Genomic DNA, 22247 nt, shown 5'->3' with positions numbered 1-22247 from the left:
GGACAAGAAGAGAATAGAAGCTTTCGAAATGTGGGGCTACAGAAGAATGCTGAAGATAAGGTGGGTAGATCACGTAACTAATGAGGAGGTATTGAATAGGATTGGGGAGAAGAGAAGTTTGTGGCACAACTTGACTAGAAGAAGGGATCGGTTGGTAGGACATGTTTTGAGGCATCAAGGGATCACAAATTTAGCATTGGAGGGCAGCGTGGAGGGTAAAAATCGTAGAGGGAGACCAAGAGATCAATACACTAAGCAGATTCAGAAGGATGTAGGTTGCAGTAGGTACTGGGAGATGAAGAAGCTTGCACAGGATAGAGTAGCATGGAGAGCTGCATCAAACCAGTCTCAGGACTGAAGACCACAACAAAAAACAATTTCTTTTTCGTAATAATTGTTGTGGTCTATGATTTATGTTGGTGTTATGTTGTATTTTATACTCTTAATGTTCCCTCTGTTACTATGGACACATGTTATTCAGGGTCTCTGATTTTATTTTCCCATCTTCTTTATTTATAATCTGAATAAAGTTTTTATATACTTTTTGTGCTTTAGGCCGGTTTGTTTGTTCAGTAAATTTGTCGATTTGCTGTATGCATGTGACTACATCTTTTGTTTGCTCGAGGATGTTCATGACTGTTCACTTCTGCCTAATACGAAGGATTTCTAGTGCTTCGTTTATAGATTTTACGTCGTGTTTTTCTGCTTGTAAATGTTGAAAAAAGTGGATGGGTTCTTTTTCACTTTCTCTGCTGTGCTCTTCATATTTAATTTTGAATTTTGTACCAGTTTGCCCTATGTAGACTTTGTGGCGCGTGTTACAGCAAATTCTGTAAACGCCAGGGTGGTTGCGTATGGGAATTTCGGAGCTGCCTTTGTGAGTTTTGTGTTTGAGGCTGCAAATTAAAAACACCTAATGATGTATTATATCTTTTCAGATCATTGTTAAAAGACCATTCTATTAAGACGATCGCCTGCTTGTGTATTTCCAGAGATCCTGACGACGGGAATATGCCAAAATCGGCTCGCAGCGAATGATATAAAATATAAGCAATTTACACAACAGTGTAGCTACCTACTATTCATAATAGTCATATCATTAACAGATGTGTTTTGCACTGCGGGCCCCAAAGAACAAAAGCTTTAGAACTGTTGAAATGTGACGGGTTTGTTACGTTACATGCAAAGACTATTTCCCGTTCGAAGTCAGAGTTCTCGTGACCGACCCCATTCTCTGTTACTGCTTCTCTGCTGACAACGCAATACACCCAACCGTTCTACGCTGGCGGGACATCTAGTGGTCAATTTCGCATTACCCAGGAGTGTCCGGATACTTTTGATGAAGATGTGCATCTCGTAATTTGTCCACAAAGTAGATGCTCATTCCGCCGGCTTGCATTCCCAGGCAGCGGGCGTGGAGACACTGTCGCCCCTTACCACCCCTCGCGTCGCACGCCGCACCCCCCCCCCCCCCCACCCGCGGGCACACAGTCCACAGTCTTTTGTTCACCGCAGACTCGTGAGTGATTCTGGCGCTGAGCCGTGCCGCCCCGCCTCAACAGCGAACCCCCCTGTCCGCAACAAAAAAAGTCGCTCTCTCTCTTTCCCCGATTTTCCGCAGACTGCACCTGGAGTTTGGAGCGCAGATAAAGGAACGTATACATCTTCTCTGGCGAGCTGTGCGGCATCTCCTCCCCCGCATCTCAAAAAATGCGTTGGTAATTTTAAGTCGCCGTTCTTACTGACGTTAACTGAATTGTCTTGTCTAAAGCGGTAGCTGTTTCAGCCACTTCAGCCAGACACGGTTGCATTTGTCCTCCACTCCAGACGGTCGTCTCACCCTGACGTTTAACTCTACATTTTCTTTCTTGTTACACCTAAATAGAGAGGCACATCAATTAATTGTTTCCGCTGTCTTAATCGTACTGCAGTTTAAGAGTGGTTTACACTGCACGTGTTTTTCTTTCTATTTACAAAGCTTGATCAATGGTCCTGTAAATGAATTGAAGAGCCAAAGAAACTGGTACAGCTGCCTAATATCGTGTACGGACCCCGCGTGCACGCTGAAGTGCCGCAACACGACGCCGCATGGACTCGACTAATCTCAGAAGTAGTGCTGGCTGGAGGGAATTGAGACCATCAATCCTGCAGGGCTGACCATAAACCCGTAAGAGTAGGAGGGAATGGAGATCTCTTCTGAACAGCGCGTTGCAAGGTATCCCAAATACGCTCAATAATGTTCATGTCTGGGGAGTTTGGTGGCCAGCGGAAGTGTTTAAACTCAGAAGACTGTTCCTGGAGCCACTCTGTAGCAATTTTGGACGTGTGGGTGTCGCATTGTCCTGCTGGAATTGCCCAATTCGGAATGCACAATGGACATGAATGGATACAGGCGATCAGACAGGATGCTTAACGTGCGTGTCACCTGTCAGAGTCGTATCTAGACATATGAGAGGTTCTCGTATCACTCGAACTGCTCACGCCCCACAACATTACAGAGCCTCCACCGGCTTGAACAGTGCCCTGCTGACATGCAGGGTCCATGGATTCATGAGGTTGTCTCAATACCAGTATACGTCCATCCGCTTCATACAATATGAAACGAGTCTCGTCCGACCATGCAACACTTTTACAGTCGTAAACAGCCCAATGTCGATGTTGACGGACCCAGACGAGGGTTAAAGCCTTGTATCGTGCAGTCATAAAGGGTGCCCTAGTGGGCCATCGGCTCCGAAACCCCATATCAATGATGTTCCGTTCAATGGTTCGCACGATGACACGTTGATGGCCCAAAACCCCATATCGATGATGTTTCGTTGAATGGTTCGCACGCTGACACTTGTTGATGGTCCAACATTGAAATCTGCAGCAACTTGCGGAAGGATTGCACTTCTGTCACGTTGAACGATTCTCTTCAATCGTCGTTGGTCCCGTTCTTGCAGGATCTTTTTCCAGCCTCAGCGATGTCGGAGATTTAATGTTTTCCGGATTTCTGATGTACACGGTATGCTCGTGAAATGGTCGTACGTGAAAATCCCCACTTCGTGGCTATCTCGGAGATGCTGTGTCCCATCGCTCGTGCGGCGACTATAACACCACGTTCAAACTCGTTTAAATCTTGATAACCTGCCATTGTAGCAGCAGTAACCGATCTAACAACTGCGCCAGACACTTGTTGTCGTATAGAGGCTTTGCGGCCGCAGCGCCATAGTCTGTCTGTTTAAATATCTCTGTATTTGAAAACGCATGCCTATACCATTTCCTTTGCGCTTAATTGTATATCGAACATCACACGCTTCTACATTTTGCTGCTTGCAGATTGAAAACAATTTTTCGCTACAAATTTTATGTACAAGATGACTTGAAAAACTAAATTAGAGAGTATTATGGCAGATCGTCTGCAGATGGCGGTCTTGCGGTTAAACATTTCTGACACTCCATCACGGAACCCGGGCTCGCTTCCCGGCCGGTTCGGTGATTTTCTCCGCTCTGGACTGAATGTGCGTATTGTCCTCGTCATCATTCCATCGTCACTGAAGCGCAGGTCGCCGAAGTGGCGTCAGATAAAGACTTGAATCAGGTCTCCAAACTCGGAAGAGGGCTCAAGGTCAAAAACGCATTCCGTACATTTAATTTTTATGACCGGTCAAATAACTTTCATTGGATGCTGCGCTACGCTTCAGTGACACAGAGGGGGCTACAGGACACTGCTGTTCATTACAGTTACCACGTCTCTATAAACAACGGTCGGAATGTTCTGTCAGTTGCTCAGTTCTTCGACGATAGAATTCCGCTCCTTTATCAGGGACACACTTCTTGGAGATTACCTGGACATTGTCCTCTGTGGTCGATGTCAATGGCCTTCCCCTCCCGATTACCATCACTTCTGTCTGAGCGGCCTTGGTCAAATTGTTCAGAACAGCGGCCCTTTGTGGCCGAGCGGTTCTAGGCGCTTCAGTCTAGAACCGCGCGACCGCTACGGTCGCAGGTTCGAATCCTGCCTCGGGCATGGATGTGGGGCCGACATTTCGTTTGGTCCATCCACCGCCAGATTTTCATGGTGCATCTGTGTACAATTTAGAAGTTTTGTCCACTAGAGTCGTACTATCGCGCGTACATCAACTTTGGAGTGCTTTCGCAGTTGCCTCGCCACTTCACTGCCACAGTGTGATGCACCTGTTAAGCGTGCCGCAGCAGGAAACTCGGAACATTTACTCTTTTCTGACAACGCGGCACTGTTTCGCAATGGTCTAAGCGCGGAGCGACATGTGTAACTTAGATTTTTAACTCTCTTCGTACAATTTATTTCCAGTGTTTCATTCCTTTTTACGTGTCTTGTACTCGCCAGGTGTTTTCTCTCTTGCTATCAAAGGTTATAGTCGACAAAACAGGCTTCGCTGCGCTTTCACCTTTCGCGTTCGTTTCCCTTTTTCTTTTCCTGCATTTGCGTGCTTTGCAATCCACCTTTCTACGCTCTGCAAAAGTTTTCATACAATGTAATCAGTACTGTTTTCTTTTCTCTCCTTTACTTTTCGAGTGTGTTACGACTATTGCCAACATCATGAATGCAGTGATTTTTATGCAGAACAGAACCATCACTGGCAATGCTCTGTAAATAACGAAACTCCTTCGTGTAACAGTCTGCTAAATCACAGTACGCTTAAGGTAGAGAAAACATAATAATTGATACATAGCAGCTACTGCCAAAGACGGAATCCGAAATATATGTTAAGGCAGGTACATACTTACGATGACAAGACACCGTCTCCATCGCTTGCTATCTGTTTAATCGGATAACTGGTTTCTGCCTGAGATGTAGGTCACCTTCAGATCCAAACAGTTAGGGAAAGAATAAAGAGGGGTTATAATATAAAAAAATATTAGTGTGAAATCTTAGTTTTGTGTTATCGCTCAGTCTTTTTTTTTCAGTTATTTCGATCTAAAGGTGACCTGCATTACGGTTCGCAATCAGTTACACGAACAATAAAAATGTAATCCAGACGGTGTCTGTCTTTCACACTGGTCGACGTTTCCAAGAGGAGTCTTTCTTCAGTTATGAGTAACATACTGTCCACATATGTCCTTGGCCTTTTTTCATTAGAGAAAGACGCCGGGGCCTTGCAGTAGAATTCCTATTCGGCTTGCATTCCTTGCAAAAACTGGCGTTTATGGCTGCGCTTCTTTACCAGCGTGTCAGGTGGAAGTCAGAATGCGCAGATAACGTAAAGCAGCGGAAATCAGCCATTTGCAATTGGTATCAATCGGATTTGAATTCCTGTCAGTAAACATTTTTTATTTTTCGTTTGGTTTCTTTATATTGTCTCTTGCGAATGCTAGAATGACTCTTCAACAACCCCGTGCGTTTCAAAATTAAGATGCAGCCGTAAGCGACGTTTGATCTTAGCAGAAAATCTGAGTAATAATTATTAATTTAGTGTTTCATTTTTGTTACCATAATGGTTTTTCAATAGGTAGACTCAATTTCTGTGCACGCGTTTTCCTCTATGTACCTTCGACGACAGCTGCTATTGGTACAACTACTAGTACTATTGCTTCTATTCCCACTGTATTTTATGCGTCTACTTATCTAGCCAATCCTTCCGCGTTTGATGGGATACAAATGACTCACTAAAGTAATAGCCCGTTTTGAGCATTGTGATCTCTATATCCCATATCTAGTGCTGATATCTAGCGAGTGATTTATGAACCTGGAGAAAAACTCTACAGACCATGGGGGTGTATATGTGGAGGACTGAGCAATCAAATAAGGTGGCGTGTGTTCATAGATGGCATAGTATGTCTGTTCCACGAAAAACCGATCACATCACCATCTTCTCAGTTCTTAGAACGGCTGAAGTGACATTGTGTTTTCTTTTTCGTCCCAGACATTGTTTTGTTCAAAAAATGTTCAAATGTGTGTGAAATCTTATGGGACTTAACTGCTAAGGTCATCAGTCCCTAAGCTTACACACTACTTAACCTAAATTATCCTAAGGACAAACACACACACCCATGCCCGAGGGAGGACTCGAACCTCCGCCGGGATCAGTCGCACAGTCCATGACTGCAGCGCCTAGACCGCTCGGCTAATCCTACGCGGCCATTGTTTTGTAACACTACTGTATTTCTCAGTAATTTTGCTGGTCTGTGCGTAATTTTTGTTCAGTGGAATGTATATACACCAGCAAACTCAATAGAACGTAGAAATCATTACTGTGTGATATGTCAAAGCCATCTTGAAATTTTATGCTGAAAACGTGTTTGACATTTCGTGTTTTTTAACAATTTAGAGATTAAATGTGTTTTGGTAATAATTTGTGCCACTTTTTTGCATATTTGCCATCCTCATGAAAAAGAAACATAACTTTGCAAATCCTAGGTTCACATTAAAACATGGACCTAGTTTTAGGGTCGTGTTCCCAACCCACCGATTTTCAGAATAGGTCATCTTAATTTTTTTTCTTGTGTTGTGAAATCGTGTTTTTGGTCATAAGGAATACAATTTTTTAAATTTTATTGTTCAGATATAAGTAAAATAAATTTTGAAAGGGTAACTGATAGATTTTACAGTTATGTTACTTGGATTTGCTTTGCAGTGCGTCCCCTGGCATTTCCATTGCACTGATTCATGCAGAGGGGAAAAGGCGCAAGTGACGCAGCGTTAGCTGTTTTATGCGAATCTTCGTATTGGTAATTGAATGCACTACGGCGCAAGTGCAAATCGATCATTACAGACATTTTATAGACATCTTACCATTAATTTTCAGGTATATTTTTTATTAACACTACCGGCTGTAAAGCAGCTATTATACATAGCTATAGCTCTGTTGCAGCAGCACAACAGTGTGAAGTACAGGCGCTTAGGGAACGGGAGACTTTATTTTCATTTGAAGGTAAAAGAACGATGTGGAAAGAGAAAAAGGAAAGTCTTCTAAATACTTTTTCGCGTGTAAGAACTGTCGTCGTGTGTAGGTTCGTCCAGCAAATACGTGAATGATGAAAAGTACCCACGTGTCTTCAGCTACTTCCTGCGCGGTGTATAATGTTTTCAGTTGCCTCGCCGACAACTCTACCGGTAAACACGTAAATTACACTCTTCACTAATAAGCTATCGCCTCACCACCGCTGTGTTTACAAACAAATGGTCGATGGCAGCTGGCCACGTGATTGCCCGAGACGCGCCACTGCCCCTCTGTTTGTGCCAAGGGGCAGCCGCGACGGAATTGGAACCGCCGAGAGACGCAGCGCTCCATTTTGTTTTGGTCGTAGATAACTCTAATCTTAATGTTTGTATTATCTCGCCAACGGCACGTGGGAAGAGAGGATAACGACTGTTGTTGTAGCCGAGCGGGCAGACATTCTCCTCCGGAGCTAATTCCTCACGAACGCGGATAGATACTTGGACTGTGTCCTATTCCTTCACGAAAAGTGCAACAGTGCTTTTACAGACTGGAGCATCAGAGTCCGCCGTTAGGATCTGAATCCGCGAGTACTACTGCCCTAGTTTTCGAAACGGTCACTTTTGCTGGATTCGACTTGCAGGTGAAAAGGATGTGATGGGCAACAGGGGTTAGACAAGTAAGAGGCTTGCATTACCCAGCAACACGAACTGAAGCCCTGCCTAGGGTGGCGCCGGCCCCGAGTGGCCGAGCGGTTCTAGGAGCTACAGTCTGGAACCGCGCGACCGCTACGGTTGCAGGTTCGAATCCTGCCTCGGGCATGGATGTGTGTGATGTCCTTAGGTTAGTTAGGTTTAATTAGTTCTAAGTTCTAGGCGACTGATGACCTCAGAAGTTAAGTCCCATAGTGCTCAGAGCCATGTGAGCCATTTGAACCATTTGAACCTAGGGTGGCAGCACCGTCATTTTACACCAGAGAACCTTTCACGCGCAACACGTCCATACACCAATACCCTGCGTAGCACAACTACTAAACACCAGTACTTCTTTTCGATAATGCTGCAACTTAGTTCACACTTACTCACACGAAAGCTTAGTAATAATAGCTACTCCCTTGTCGTAAAACGGGAAACTCATACACTGAGATGACAAAAGTTGTCGGATACCTTGTAAGATCATGTCGGACCTCTTTTTTTCTCCCGGCGTTGTGCAGCGATTCGACTTCGCGTGGACTCAACAGTTCACTGGAAATCCCCCGCAAAAAAACTGAGCCCTGCCGCCTCTATAGCCGTCCGTAATTGCGAAAGTGTTGCCGGTGTAGGATTTTGTGCACGAACTGACCTCTCGATTATGTCCCATAAATGTTCGAAGGAATTGACGTCGGGCGATCTGGGTGGCCAAATCATTCGCTCGAACTGCCCAGAATCGTCTTCAGACCAATCGCGAACAAATGTGGCGGGGTGACATGGCGCATTGTCAAGAAGTCCATGAAAGGCTGCAAATTGTATCAAAATAACTAAACATAACCATTTCCAGTCAGTGAAGTATTTAGTTGGATCAGAGAACTCAGTCCTTCCCATGTAAACACAGCCCACACCATTGTGGAGCCACCAACCAGCTTGCACAGTGTTTTGTTGACAACTTGAGTCCATGTTTACGTGGGGTCTGCGCCATACTCGAATCCCTGCCATCAGCTCTTACCAACTGAAATCGGAACTCATCTGACCGAGTGATGGTTTTCCAGTCGTCTGCTGTCGAACTGATGTGGTCACGAGCCCAACAGAGGCGCTGCAGGCGATGTCGTGCTGTTAGCAAAGCCACTCGCGTCGGCCGTCTGCTGTCATACCCCATTAACGCCAAATTTCACCGCACTGTCCTAACAAATACGTTTGTCGTACGCTCCCACATTGATTTCGGCTTTTATTTCACGCAGTGTTGCTTGTCTGTTAGCACTGACAACTGCACGCAAACGCCGCTGCTCTCGGTCGTTAAGTGAAGGCCGTCGGCCGCTGCGTTGTCCCTGGTGAGAGAGAACGCGTATTCTCGATATCTTGACACTGTGAATCTCTAAGTACTGAATTCCCTAACAATTTCCGAAATGGAATGCCCCATGCGTCTAGCTACAACGACCATACCGCGCTAAGAGTCTGTTAATTCCCACCGTGCGGTCACAATCACGCTGGAGACCTTTTCACGTGAATCACTTGAGTACAAATGACAGCCCCGCCAGTGCACTGCCTTTTTATACCTTGTGTACGCGATACTACAGCCGTTTGTATACATGCGTATTGCTATCCCATGACTTTTGTCACTCCAATGTATGTTGAAAGACTATAGTGTGAAACCATTGTGTGTGGGACTTATAATACGTAACATCTCTTTCAACAGAAAAGGTCTCGCAGCACGAAATTTTGTATACTAAACCTTAACCTTTTTTTCTTCTTCTTCTTCTTTTTCTTGTGCCTCCGTGCCGCATCTGCGCAGTGCCGGCACAGTTATTATTGATTTAGAATTGCTAATTTAAGAGGTGACTGGATGCCCTTGCTGTGGCCACCCCGTTACAAACAATTTTTCACAGAAGTGTCACGGCCCGGTATGCGGAGACGTTGAGAGCGCTTACGTTAAACAAACGACGTGCACGCTACGACGTCCTGCTGCAAACTTCATCGTGCTATAGTTGCGCTACAGTGCAGCTTGCTAGGTGATAGTTCTGTCAATGCGTCAGCACGCATGTTGATAAACGGCAGCAGTTCACTACAACTAAAACTAAGCTAAATTCCTCCCGAACAGGCCATGAAGGTCCGACGGTACTGACCGGCCGCCATGCCAACCTCAGCTCATAGGCGTCACTGGATGCGGATATGGAGGGGCATGTGGCCAGCACACCGCTCTCCCGGCCGTATGTCAGTTTCCGAGACAGGAGCCGCTACTTCTCAATCAAGTAGCTCCTCAGCTTGCCTCACAAGGGCCGAGTGAACCCGCTTGCCAACAGCGCACGCAGATCGGATGGTCACCCATCCAAGTGCTAGCCAAGCCCGATAGCGCTTAACTTCGGTGCTCTGACGGGAACCGGTGTTACCAGTGCGGTAAGGCCGTTGGCAGTTCACTATTACGCCGCTCCATAATGCAGAGAGAGATTCTGTAAGCAAGAAAGGAGGTTTATCCTTTAGCAAATACGGCGACCTGTAAGGTGTAAGATTTCCCATTGCCTGAATTTCTCAGTAGGTCGTGTGCTCACGAGAAGAACGGGAGACGTACACGAAGTGTTTTGTGATACCACAACTCGACGACAGAAACGAGAAGAGCTTCACCTGACAAAACAAACTTTCACATATCCCTAAATAATTGTCAATGCACGAATTTTACACTAATTAACCTCCTCGGAGTGCATAATGTAGGTTATAACTATCTGTGTGATCGAGCGTCTGAGTGTCATCATAAGTAATCAGTACCTGCTAGTTGTACGAATCCAGTTGTTACAGTTTCAAGTGAGATACTGATGATATACAAAGAATAGTGTGCACAGTTTTTCTGATATCCTTCGTCCTATACACTTTTGGTAGGCTAGTCAACTAGTGTTCGTATCAATTCAGCTGAGTTTTCAGTAATGGAAACAGTATTGTCCAGGAGCGATTGTAGCAGACTCATGGACTGGAAAAGGCGATACATTAGATAAACGGACGATGGCGTCTCGTTTTGACGTTATAGAATTGTCACTTGGTTGCATCCGGTATGGATTCCTTCATGACGTCCGCAGAAAAAAAAAATCACTAAAGTGTTTTGCCTATTTCATTGTAGCAACTGGCCTATTTCATTGTAGCAACTGCATACAACTAACGCGTCCTCAGGGCTTCAGTAGCGCTCCAACGCACTACTGAAGAGTTCTCCTCCAGAGCAGTTATGGAATACAGCTTTCACCTTCTCCTCTGAAACTGACTTCTTGGGCCAACTTTAACTTTCACAATTACCGGAAGGTCGACATTTTTTCATTGCTCTAGACTTCTGCAATTTGACAGGGCAAAAGTCCCAAGAACAGGCTTGACATAAGGAAAAATGTATCATACTGTTTCCTCGGGTTGCCAACAACCCGTGGATCGCCCATTATTATTACTTGATGAAGCTACTGTAGTGGTGGATTTAGAGGACGACTGAAGGTCAGGCTAGGCTCGTTTTTGCGTGAGAGGGAGAGCGAGCGCAACAACTGGGTCCTGATTACTGCAGAGGATTCCAGCAAGCGCTTACGTGATGTCCTCAGCACGGCCGCGCGGATTCTTGGGACGCCGGTGGGAGCAGAGGTAGAGGAAGGAAGCCGCGGCCGACGGCGCATGCGCAGAGCACGCAGCCGCTAGCCTAGCGGGCCAGCGCGCCGCGTGCCACTTGCCCCCACTGACCCACTTGCGAAGCGGCCGCCAGGCGGCAGCACCGGCCGGCGCCAGCCGCCGGTTGCGGCAACTGACTTTGCCAACACGGCTGACAGCGCAGCTTGAAGCTCGCCGTCCTGTTGCCGTGCAACAAGACTTGCACAACACGAAGAAAGCCGCCCGCCGCTCTTTCTGCGCGCGCCACTGTCCTGCTCGTTAACGCTCTCGTATCACGGGGGAACAAGTATTCGCCTGTTTCACAACTCAAGGTGGTTCGGAGCAACAGCAAGTGATCAGATTTTAGTAGCGCAGTATCGTCCCTCTTACGTCAAACCCACGCGTGGAAAAAAAATCGCGACTTTAATTTACATGCACTGGGGAGTTTCATGGTTCGGGTACTTTTTTATAGCAAAAGCTCCAGTGAGTTGCCTTGGCAGTGCAGAAAAAAACATTGCGAGGTCCATTGCCACCAAATGAGTTTACTTAGTAACGCCGAAACGGCCATTTGCCACGTTCGTGATTCTGGCGCTCAGTTAACAGCACTTTGTGCATTGTGGAAACATGAGTATGCTGCTTACTCTGATTATTTAAATTCCAAATTTTTTAACGTGCGATAACAATGAAGATTTTCGTCATTATTTTCCTAACTTCGCGTGTATCATTGTTGCTAATAACTTGTCAGTTGTCATTAAAGAGCTCAGTCAGTTATACTCAGCTGTATTGTTGGAAAAAAAGCCTGGGCTAGGATTGTGCATTGTTTACTATTCTTTCTAGGTGAGGCGTGACTTTGAATGGTAGGGGTGAAAAAGGAATATGCCGGTCAGGATAAGAAATTACGTTTGTGTATGTCTGTCTGTCTCTCTTTTCTGCAAGGGCCATTCAATATTACAGTCAAAACAGTTCACATAGAAATCGAGTGTGACTCGGCTCATTCCGAGATAGAGAGGAAAATTACGTGCGCGCCAGTGTACCTGTCTGAAGGATGGGCACGAGTCTTCTGCGCTGTGTGCAATGCAAATTGTTTGCCTGCTCCACCATGAAAGAAATTTCTTTAAGAGTTCTACAAGACCTGATTTGAAAGTACCTTTAGTGAAATAAACTTAAAAAGCAAGAGACGCTCTTCGGCATATAGTCTGGCCCAAGGCATACACGGAAAAAGCTTCCGATAGCAGCGGCAAAATTCAGGGGTCAGCTTAGAACGTGTAACAGCAGATTGGGAGGGAATACCATGCAAATTACCGCAGTCGAGCGATGGGATTCTACGTGACACACTGCATGAATATTCTGAATAGGATTCCGATGCAAATTAAAGGTTTCTGTCGATTAGATTGCTTTTTCGCAGTTTTATTGTTGGTTCAATTTTTTTGTTTCGAGTTTCCCTTGTTTATTTTAATTGGCATGTCAGGAAGTCGTTTCTGAAAGTATTTGCGTGCAGTGTAGCCATGTATGGAAGTCAAACATGGACCATAAATAGTTTATACAAGAAGAGAAGCTTTCGAAATGTGGGGCTACAGAAGAATGCTGAAGATTAGATGGGTAGACCACATAACTAATGCGGTATTGAATAGAATTTGGGAGAAGAGAAATTTGTGGCACAACTTGACTAGGAGGAGGATCGGTTTGTAAGACATGGTCTGAGGCATCAAGGGATCACCAATTTAATACTGGAGGGCAGCGTGGAGAGTAAAAATCTTAGAGGGTGACCAAGAGAGGAATACACTAAAGCAGATTCAGAAGGGTGTAGGTTGCAGCTTGCACAGGATAGAGCATCATGGAGAGCTGCATCAAACCAGTCTCCGGATTGAAGACCACGATAACATGTCTGATTCACTTTTAGTTCGTATGCGAAAGTTCAGTATATTGCGCAAATATATTTCTTAAATTGCCGTTCTTGATTGTTAGGGCCCTATAGAACGGTCAAATTTATCTCAGGACTAGTGTAAGGCACATTCGTTGTTTTGGCGCAAAGGGGACCTTACATAGTTTCACTTGCTAAGTAAAACTTATTTAACGACGGCTTTCGGACGTCAACCGTACATTTGCAAGTTACAATTAGTGGTATACTCACCGCTTCGACACTCTTGAGAGACTGGCGAAGTGCTGATTCCGATGTGAACTGCAACTTGAAAACGGATTCTTATCGTTCGAAAGCTGTCGTTAAATACATTTTACTGCGCGAGGAACCTTGATAGTACATCACTGAAGGTGTCGCTGCAGCACGTGTTTCAGTAACTCGACCAAGTCCAGTGTCACCTGGCGACGGTGCCAGAACTCCGTAGGGTATTGCAAAGAAGTGCTCAAATGGCTGATGAAGAGTGAGTCAGTAAAGGTCTGTCCACAAGATGCCCTTTGCGCCGTGCACAGTCGCAGGCGCACGGGAGTAAAAGGGCATGCACAAAAATTTGTGGAAAGAAACATTCTCGTGTCCACACGTTGCCTCACTGTGCAAGCAGTCTGCTATAAACTTTCGTATTTGCTTGGGAGCTTGTGTTGCGTTTATTGTGTTGAAAAGACGACAGAAAAAGAAAACGCAAAGGCGACTGTAGGTAAAGCATTACCGAAACAACAGAGGTACGAGAAATACAAAGTGATGACGTCGTTTTGTTTACGAGTTTCAGGAGGAACTGCAGCAATAAGGCTGACAACATTTTGTTAGCTATTGACTGGCGACTTACTTACTCCTCTCAATTATTTATTCTTCACTTCAAAACAAAGCATTTCAATACCATAAAATTTGTAACTTATAATGTGGAATAATTGTAATTTATTACTTGATTGTTCATACTGGGTCAACGGAACACAGATAAAAATAAAAGGAATTAAGATAACGAATGGGAAATACCTGAATGTGCTTCAGTCTGCAGATGATATCGCTATTATTAAAAAGAACGAAGATGACCTCCAAAGATCAGTACACCAGCTGAACGAAATATGAAACGAATTCAATTTAAAATTTCTACTATTAAAACTAAACTAACGGCATTGCCATAGAAATATCCAATAACATTTAGATAATTCACTTTTAGAGCAAATGTGTCTCGGCTGTCTTACTTAGTCTGTATGGAAGTTTTCATTTTGATTCAGATAGCCAGCCGCAGTGGCCGAGCGGCTCTAGGCCCTTCAGTCTGGAACCGCGCGACCGCTACGGTCGCAGGTTCGAATCCTGCCTCGGGCATGGATGTGTGTGATGTCCTTAGGTTAGTTAGGTTTAAGTAGTTCTAAGTTCTAGGGGACTGATGACCGCAGATGTTAAGTCCCATAGTGCTCAGAGCCATTTGAACCATTTGATTCAGATATTGAACATAAATACAAAAATTACGAACTGTCTGTGGTACCATTAGCAGAAATTTGTGCCATAAAGTACAAAAAGAGACCGCCATGAAATTGTATAAAGTGATGGCGGCTGCTGTCTTATCCTGTGGAAGCAAAAGCTGGGTTACCACAAAAGAAAAGTCAGGCAGCAGAGAGATGAGATTCCTGGGAGTACGAAGGACTGCACAAGAAGAGACATGATTCGAAAAATATTAAAACAGAATTAAATATTATCAACATGGATGTAAAATTTCAGAAATATCGTGAAAATGAGACAAAACACTGCATGAGAATGCCAAGTCATACAGTTCTCTAAAACATCCTGAACTGCAAGCCGACATGGAAAAGAGGTATTAGAAGACCTCTGAAAAGATGGGAACAGTTTTGTTTGTGAGATCGGAACAAGGACTTGCTTAATCTTTAAAGAAAGGTGACGACGACAAGCAGCTAGAAGTTGAACAGGGACAGCCCACGAGTTAAAATCTATTGATAACGGCAGTCACTATATCATACAAAAATCTGGTAGTAACGTAGCGTGCGATTTGGGTGTCGAGGAGGTAAAAGTTGCAGAGTTCGTGTTATCAGGTCTGTTTCGCAGGTACATGCACGCCGACAACTTGCCTCCACTACTGGAATCTGTCACCACAGATTTTTTTTTCATGGTTTCCACGAGAAGTACTTGACAACCTTGAGTCGGCGGTGGGCATATTTGGACAATTCGCAGTTGTGTGTGTGTGTGTGTGTGTGTGTGTGTGTGTGTGTGTGTTCTCAGGGCAACGATCGGCAGTTTTTCAACTGTTCGGTCAAAAAAGCTTCTGCTCCACAGAAGGTCCTCTAACAGGGTAATTTTTCTTAGGTAGTTTCTGAGGCAGTGTGTGGAATTGTTGACATTAGGTCCCTCTCATTCCAAGATTTGAGTATCGTCAGATTGGTGGACAAGTAACGAGAGATACTCTTCGACTACGTACTCTTTAGTTAGAAGGTACAGCCTCGGACGAACAAAGGCGTTATTCATCGAATTCATGATAAATTTAATTGCTGATCCCACATTTATTTATCACAAGTTTCTTGTGTGAGCAAATGTGTGTTACGGAGAAGAGCGATAGTTCACTGTCTTCTAGCAGGCAGCTCCAATTTGCTTCTAGGGAGACTACTCTGGGAGGTGCGGCCATGTAGTAGTCTACTTCCTGCTGCACTTAAGCTTACCACTGGGTCCTGCCTCACTTGGCAGTCTCACGTCGGTGCGCCTTCTTGTGCCGCTAACTGCAGCCGCCCCCAGTTTGCTTTCCCACGGATAACCTCTATTTTTACCCGCTAGCTTCGCTGCACTTCGTAGCGAATCGCTCCGTTAACCGCCGAGAAAGCGGCTGCCGCTGGGAAACGCTTTCGTCCCCGTTGCCACTGTTAAGCTGTTGCGTGTCTCTGTGCTTCCAAGCGGAGACAGTCTTTTGTCTCTTCAACGAGTAGACTGCACGCCGCCTTGGACACGGATTTTCTTCGCGCTGACTGGTCTTTTTTTAAATACTGATTAAGGACTCGCGTTCCGCTCTGCAAGGTGTCGACGTGTGGAACTAACGCGACACCCCTTCTTCTTCGCGAAAACTTCCATTGGGGTCTTATCACAAGACAGTTCAAACGACGAGGAGAACTGTCTAATGTAAAGTTTCTGGACCATAGTAAGAGACGGACCATTACTGTTACGTACCCAGATGGTGAACAGGCTCCTGTACCCCTTTACACGATCTAATTACTAAGCAATCAAATGTATTCCATCCTCTAATATCCCGCTGTACGTGCAAGTGGTCAGATACTGTGTCATCGGTTATTGCGTGGCTCTAGTAACGCGATAGGAAGAGAGAGAATATATGTGTACACAGAGTGCTCTCACACATTTCAATTGGTACTCTGTGCATGGCAGGCAGTTGGAGATCACTGGTCACTAAAAACCACTGAGGACAATTATACAGTGACTTCATGGATGCACAGTGTTTGAGATTCGAAAACCAAGAAATCCGGTTATCGTCAGCATTTTAATTGCACCAGTTTACTGATACTAACAGAATGTACGTTTTTGTTTACACTCTACGGCGTTTGGAAGATAACCCTTTTCTTGCAGTTACGTGGTATTATAGAATTTACAGGAAAGTGACTTAGTTTCATGGAAGCAATGAACTGAACTATGCCAGAACAGGCTATGAGGGCCAACCGGAACCGACCGACCGCCGTGTCATCCTCAACCACAGGCGTCAATCAAGTAGCTCCTCAGTTTTGCCTCACACGGAGCTGAGTGCAGTCCGCTTGCCAACAGTGTTCGGTAGGCCGGATGGTCACCCATCCAAGTGCTAGCCCAGACCGACAGCGCTTAACTTCGGTGATCTGACTGGAACCGGTGTTACCACTGCGTCAAGACCATTCATGGAAGCAGTAGAAGTAATTAATCTATGCAATCTCGATATGTCGCATTGCCTGTGTTTCTTGTGCTACATATATCACATCATTAGATAAGGCTTAGAGTCCCTTATAAAACTTTAGACGAAACATATCGTCAAGTTTGTATGTATCTATTCTGTGTGTGGCAGAACATCGGAATAGCGCACAGAACTTTCTTTTCATTTTCTTGCTAGTTGCCCATGTTTTACCTTTCTGTGCGTGACTCCTTCATCTAATTAATATTTTATTTTGTGCAGACACTGTTCACTTCATGGAATCTTGGCTCCGTTCTATGAGTCACTGTAAATTATTTTGGAAATATAACGCAAGGTAGCTAAACGAGAAACTCTGTTGTTGTATTGAGAGAATTCGGGCATGACATACTGATTTTTATTATTTAACTGAGGAACAGTCTCACTAATTTCTGTGTTTTCTGGAGCGTGTAAGTGTCTGAAAAATAAATCGAACTTTCCTTAAACAACTCGTATCTACTGTGTAAAACGAAGTGATAATAATTGATTTGTTTCATAATGAGCAAAATAACTCTTGCAGTGTTTTTAACAACACTTCAGGAATAGTAAATAAGTCTTTGTCTGATGACTATGTGAGGCGGCAGTGACTACCTAGGGGTTACACGACTCAGAGAGAAAAGAGCGCAAAGAATTCCGGCGACGAGTTCAGTGTTTCATGTTTACCGACTTCTCATAGCTTGAGGTGGGATTATTGTTCCTGTAAATAAGGGTACACGGCGATTTTCTTTGATGACAAAGTCGCCCATGTAATCGAAAGTCGAGAAGAAAATAAAAGCTCCAAAAGATGAAGCAGCTGCGTTTTCATTAAGTAAACCACACTGAACTCGTTCAGACGTTTTAAGAGCCGTACAGAGTGATTTGCTTCCTCGCTGAACGGCCAGAAGAAAGACGCAGAAAAGAGTCGGCAGCAGGGCGCAGTGCCGGCCAGATCGTTTTGCGGGTTGCCTGCGGCGCCGGCGGCAGGCGTTAGCAGGTCAGCGCGCAATACGGCGATTCGGATGTCGGCCAAGGTTTGCAGGCCGCGTTCTGCGCTACTGGCCGCGGTCGCCAGTACTGCACCGCGGCGGATAATGGGGCCAAACACTTGTTGTGCCACACAACTTACTGCAAGACACATTTAACGTTGCCCACAGAGGAACTGCGTAATCGGCTTCGCGACGTAATTCCATTACATCGCATGTTAACTGAATGAGCATTTTTTCTTACATTGTGTTCTGTTCATCAATATTGCATGGCAGAAGCTACTGTTGGATGTGTACGTGGGTTTCTAGTTGAGGCGCTTTCGAGACTTCGTTGTTTATTTATTTAATGCGAAACAGCGTACATAATATGATTACCAATAATTGTAATCGACGTAGTTATTTCGTCGTTGCTGTATTTCGTAACACCTGGACATTCAAGGATACTAGAGCTTGTATTTTATAAAGTGTGTGTGTGTGTGTGTGTGTGTGTGTGTGTGTGTGTGTGTGTGTGTGTGAGAGAGAGAGAGAGAGAGAGAGAGAGAGAGGAGACGGCGAGCGGGGGGGGGGGGGGGAGAGAGAGAGAGAGAGAGAGAGAGAGAAGGTGAAAGTGGGGAGCGTACATTTTGAAGAAGACCAAAGTTATTGCGGTTTTAATTTCTATCAATGATCAAACGTTGATCATCACTTCATCACTTTCCTTCGGCAACACTGCTCACATAAGGTCCGTTTAGGAACACTTCGTCAGTGCTTAGCATATATGCTTTATTGTTGGCACTTTATCGTGTTACCGTGGAACCTATCAACGTCACAAAGATAAGAGAACATCTGAAAACGACTTTCATTGCATTTTAAACTTATTTCTGTTTGACAAAAGTTGTACAATGTTCGCAGACACAGACGACCGCACATTTAATGATACAAATAAGGTGATGCTCATGGAGGACTTAAATTTTATCCAGTGTGGTTCACTAAGTTATTTTTGTAAAATGTGGGCGAAAAAACGCATTGTAGTAAATTCTACGATTTGTGACAGAAGGAAAATGTTTTTCTTTCAGTATTTTAGGAAACGAATGTGCTTGTGTAGAGTGTCTATAAAGAATATATCTTTAAAGTATCAGCCAAAAAATCTAAAATTACGACTCTCAAAGCAAAAGAACCCGTAAGTTCGCTAAATTTTTGTCAAGAATGATCTGTTAGAAAATACTGGAGATGTTAATTTTGTAGTGTGAGACACTACCTGTGAATATTAAAAGAATACAGGCAAAACTAGCAAAATGATCAGAAGCCGGCCGGTGTGGCCGTGCGGTTCTAGGCGCTTCAGTCGGGAACCGCGTGACCGCTACGGTCGCAGGTTCGAATCCTGCCTCAGGCATGGATGTGTGTGCTGTCCTTAGGTTAGTTAGGTTTAAGTAGGTTCTAAGTTCTATGGGACTGATGACCACAGCAGTCAAGTCCCATAGTGCTCAGAGCCATTTGAGCCCAAAATGATCAGATAAATCTCGGACAACAATTATATGACGGAAAAAAGAAACACGATTGAAATTTTTTTAAAATAAGTAGCTGTTCCTACATTTATTTAGACATCGAAAAGAGTTTTCCTAGGGTTATGAGACTACGTACTTTAGTGTACAGAATGTCGACATTGGAAATGAATTCATCAAAACTAGACATGTTCGTCACTGGGGAGTGCCCGCGATCTTCATTTGTACAAAAATGTCCAATTCCATTCTGCCGATCGCATTTCTTTATTTTCAGACAACCGGTTTCGGACCAGTTGTGCATCTCGAGACAGTTTCTTATCGTTACGGAGTAACTTCTCTGTGCAGGACTTCGATAACTCAATTACGACTGAGTTATCACAGCAAACTTGCAGTTCTGTATCGACAAGTTACTCCTTAACTGTAACAAATGCTCTCAAGATGGTAACTGGCCCGAAACAGGTCATTTGAAAGTAAAGGAAAGTGATCTGCAGACCGAATAATTTAACATATCGAGATAAAGAAAAAATGGACTGAATGCATTAATATAATGACTTCTAAATCTGTAGTGTGCAAGCCATATTGAAGTGCATGCTAAAAATTATTTCAAGTTGTACCACTTATTAGGCCTCCTTCGCTTTTCATTCGGGTATGGAGCTCGGAAGAACGACAATTGGAACGCCTCTGTGCGCGCTGTATTAGGCTAATATTGTCTTAGCTGATTCTGCGGTAGTGTTATGTAGGTGGTTGCAGTACATACCTGGATTCTTCCCTTAGTAGTGGCTGTTGAATCTTTGTGTTAAGCTTTCACCGGACAGTTAGTGTCTGCTTTCAAGCGTCCGCCAGTTCAGCTTTCTTAGGCTCTCCGGGACACTTTGCCGTGGGCCAAATAAACCTGTCATAAGCTGTGCTATCCTTGTATGTTTACGTTCAATATCCCTTGACGTTGATATTTGTTATAGGGAGTATTATAGGACAGGTCGCTTGAGAATTTTATAGGTAATCTCCCTAAATAGACTGGTCGCATTTCCCGAGTATGCTATCAGTGAACTTTCAGGGTACCTCTTAAAATCACAAGATACAAACAGGAAATGGAGGAAGATAAGAGGAAACAAGGGTGACACAAGGAAACATTGGCTAATCATTGAGGAATAGGGATAGGTGAAAGATGAAGTTCAAACGTGCTTTAAAATACAGAATTGTCTTTTGGAGTGAAGAGCATCCCTCCATTCACTTGAATAAAGACTGTAACTACATGTGTCGCGACGAAGTGTGTGTGTGTGTGGGGGGGGGGGGTGAGAGAGAGAGAGAGAGAGAGAGAGAGAGAGAGAGAGAGAGAGAGAGAGAGAGGGAGAGGGGGGGGGGAGGGTGAACATGTGTGTATTGGGGGGGGGGGGGGTGAGTCTAGTATTGATCCCTGAGGTACCCCAGCCTCGGCTTGTTCAACATCACAGACATGGGCATCCCGTTAGGAACGATTCGGTCATGAGGATAGATGAGACCGGTTTTTACAATATACTAAGAGGATGTGGGTGCGACCTTACCATGTCTATAAAAATATTGTGATCATGTGATTGGCTAGTCATCAGGTGCAGCTGGGCCGAGTATCAGGGACCGGCCCGTATTGATCGCTGGTGTCGCGAGGCCAGTGGCGGCGCGTCATACTAATTGCCTTAAGCGGCGACCTGAGACGGGGTGCGCGGCTCGTGTATACTCAAGGCTGGCTGTGGCTGCCGCCAAGCGCTCGCCGCACCCCCGGGCGTTCCGTCTAATTAAATGTATCCCAAACTGACCAGGGGCTGGGCTGTTAGGCGTGAACCCAGCAGGGTGGTGCCGTTGTTGTCTTTAGTCCGAAGGCTGGTTTGACACAGCTCTCTTCGCTAGTCTATCCTTGCAAGCCTCGTAATACAAGCGTAACTACTGTAACCCATAGCCGCTTGAACATGTTTAGTATAGTCAAGCTTTGTTCTCCCTCCAGAGGTTTAATCAAACGCTCTTCCCCCCTCCCCTTTCGTCACATTCTGTCCTACATTACTACAAAATCAAACTGGCGGCTCAGGATACGTCCTATCAGCCTCTCCCTTCATTTATTCAACTGTCACCATAAATATCTTTCTCCCCTGATAATTTCGTTATCTCCCTCATTATTTACACGATCCAGCCTTATAATCTCCAGCATTCTTCTGGAGCACTACATTTAGAAACCTTATTTGTATTTTCTTCTTATCTGTACTGTTCATCGTCCACATCCCAAACAAATACTTTCAGAAATACTTCATTTATGTTCTGTTTTAACATATTTCTCTTTGCAGGAACGCATTCCTTTCTACGTCGATTCTGCATTTTATATCTCCTCTACTTCGGCCATCGTCACTTTTCTGTGCACGTAATAGTAAACAATTACTTGTAGATTTGATTTCCTCTTGTGATTACAATGAAATGAACACCCTTAGCTGCTTACAGGCGTTGACATAGGTCAACGGGGACAGAGGAAAATGTGTGCCCTGCCCGGGACTCGAACCCGGGATCTCCTGCTTACGCGACAGACGCTCTATCCATCTGAGCCACCGAGGACACAGAGGATAGCGCGACTGCAGGGATTTATCTCTGGCACGCCTCCCGCTAAACCCACATTCTCAACGTATTGTCCCGCACTGCATTCGTAGTGCCCCCGCCCATTATACTCATTACTCGCGGCGCGTTGCCGATTCCCGTAAGAGTTCGGGCACTGTTTGTGCATTCGCACAGAAGAAGAAGATGGTCAAGTGACCGG

The 22247-nt window shown here is 44.8% G+C and overlaps 1 protein-coding gene and 1 pseudogene across 2 annotated transcripts in view; one reads left to right on the top strand and one right to left on the bottom strand.

Annotated features, from left to right (window-relative positions):
• LOC124777286 (ribosomal protein S6 kinase alpha-5-like) overlaps positions 1 to 22247 on the top strand; it is a 406322-nt gene that overhangs the window by 357220 nt on the left and 26855 nt on the right. The window lies entirely within an intron of this gene.
• Positions 9883 to 9999, bottom strand: LOC124778434 (annotated as a pseudogene).

The sequence above is a fragment of the Schistocerca piceifrons genome, chromosome 2, assembly GCF_021461385.2.
Source record: "Schistocerca piceifrons isolate TAMUIC-IGC-003096 chromosome 2, iqSchPice1.1, whole genome shotgun sequence".
Classification (NCBI taxonomy): Eukaryota; Metazoa; Arthropoda; class Insecta; order Orthoptera; family Acrididae; genus Schistocerca; species Schistocerca piceifrons.
The sequence above is the reverse complement of the archived record's forward strand: the minus strand, read 5'-3'. Positions and strand labels throughout refer to the sequence as shown.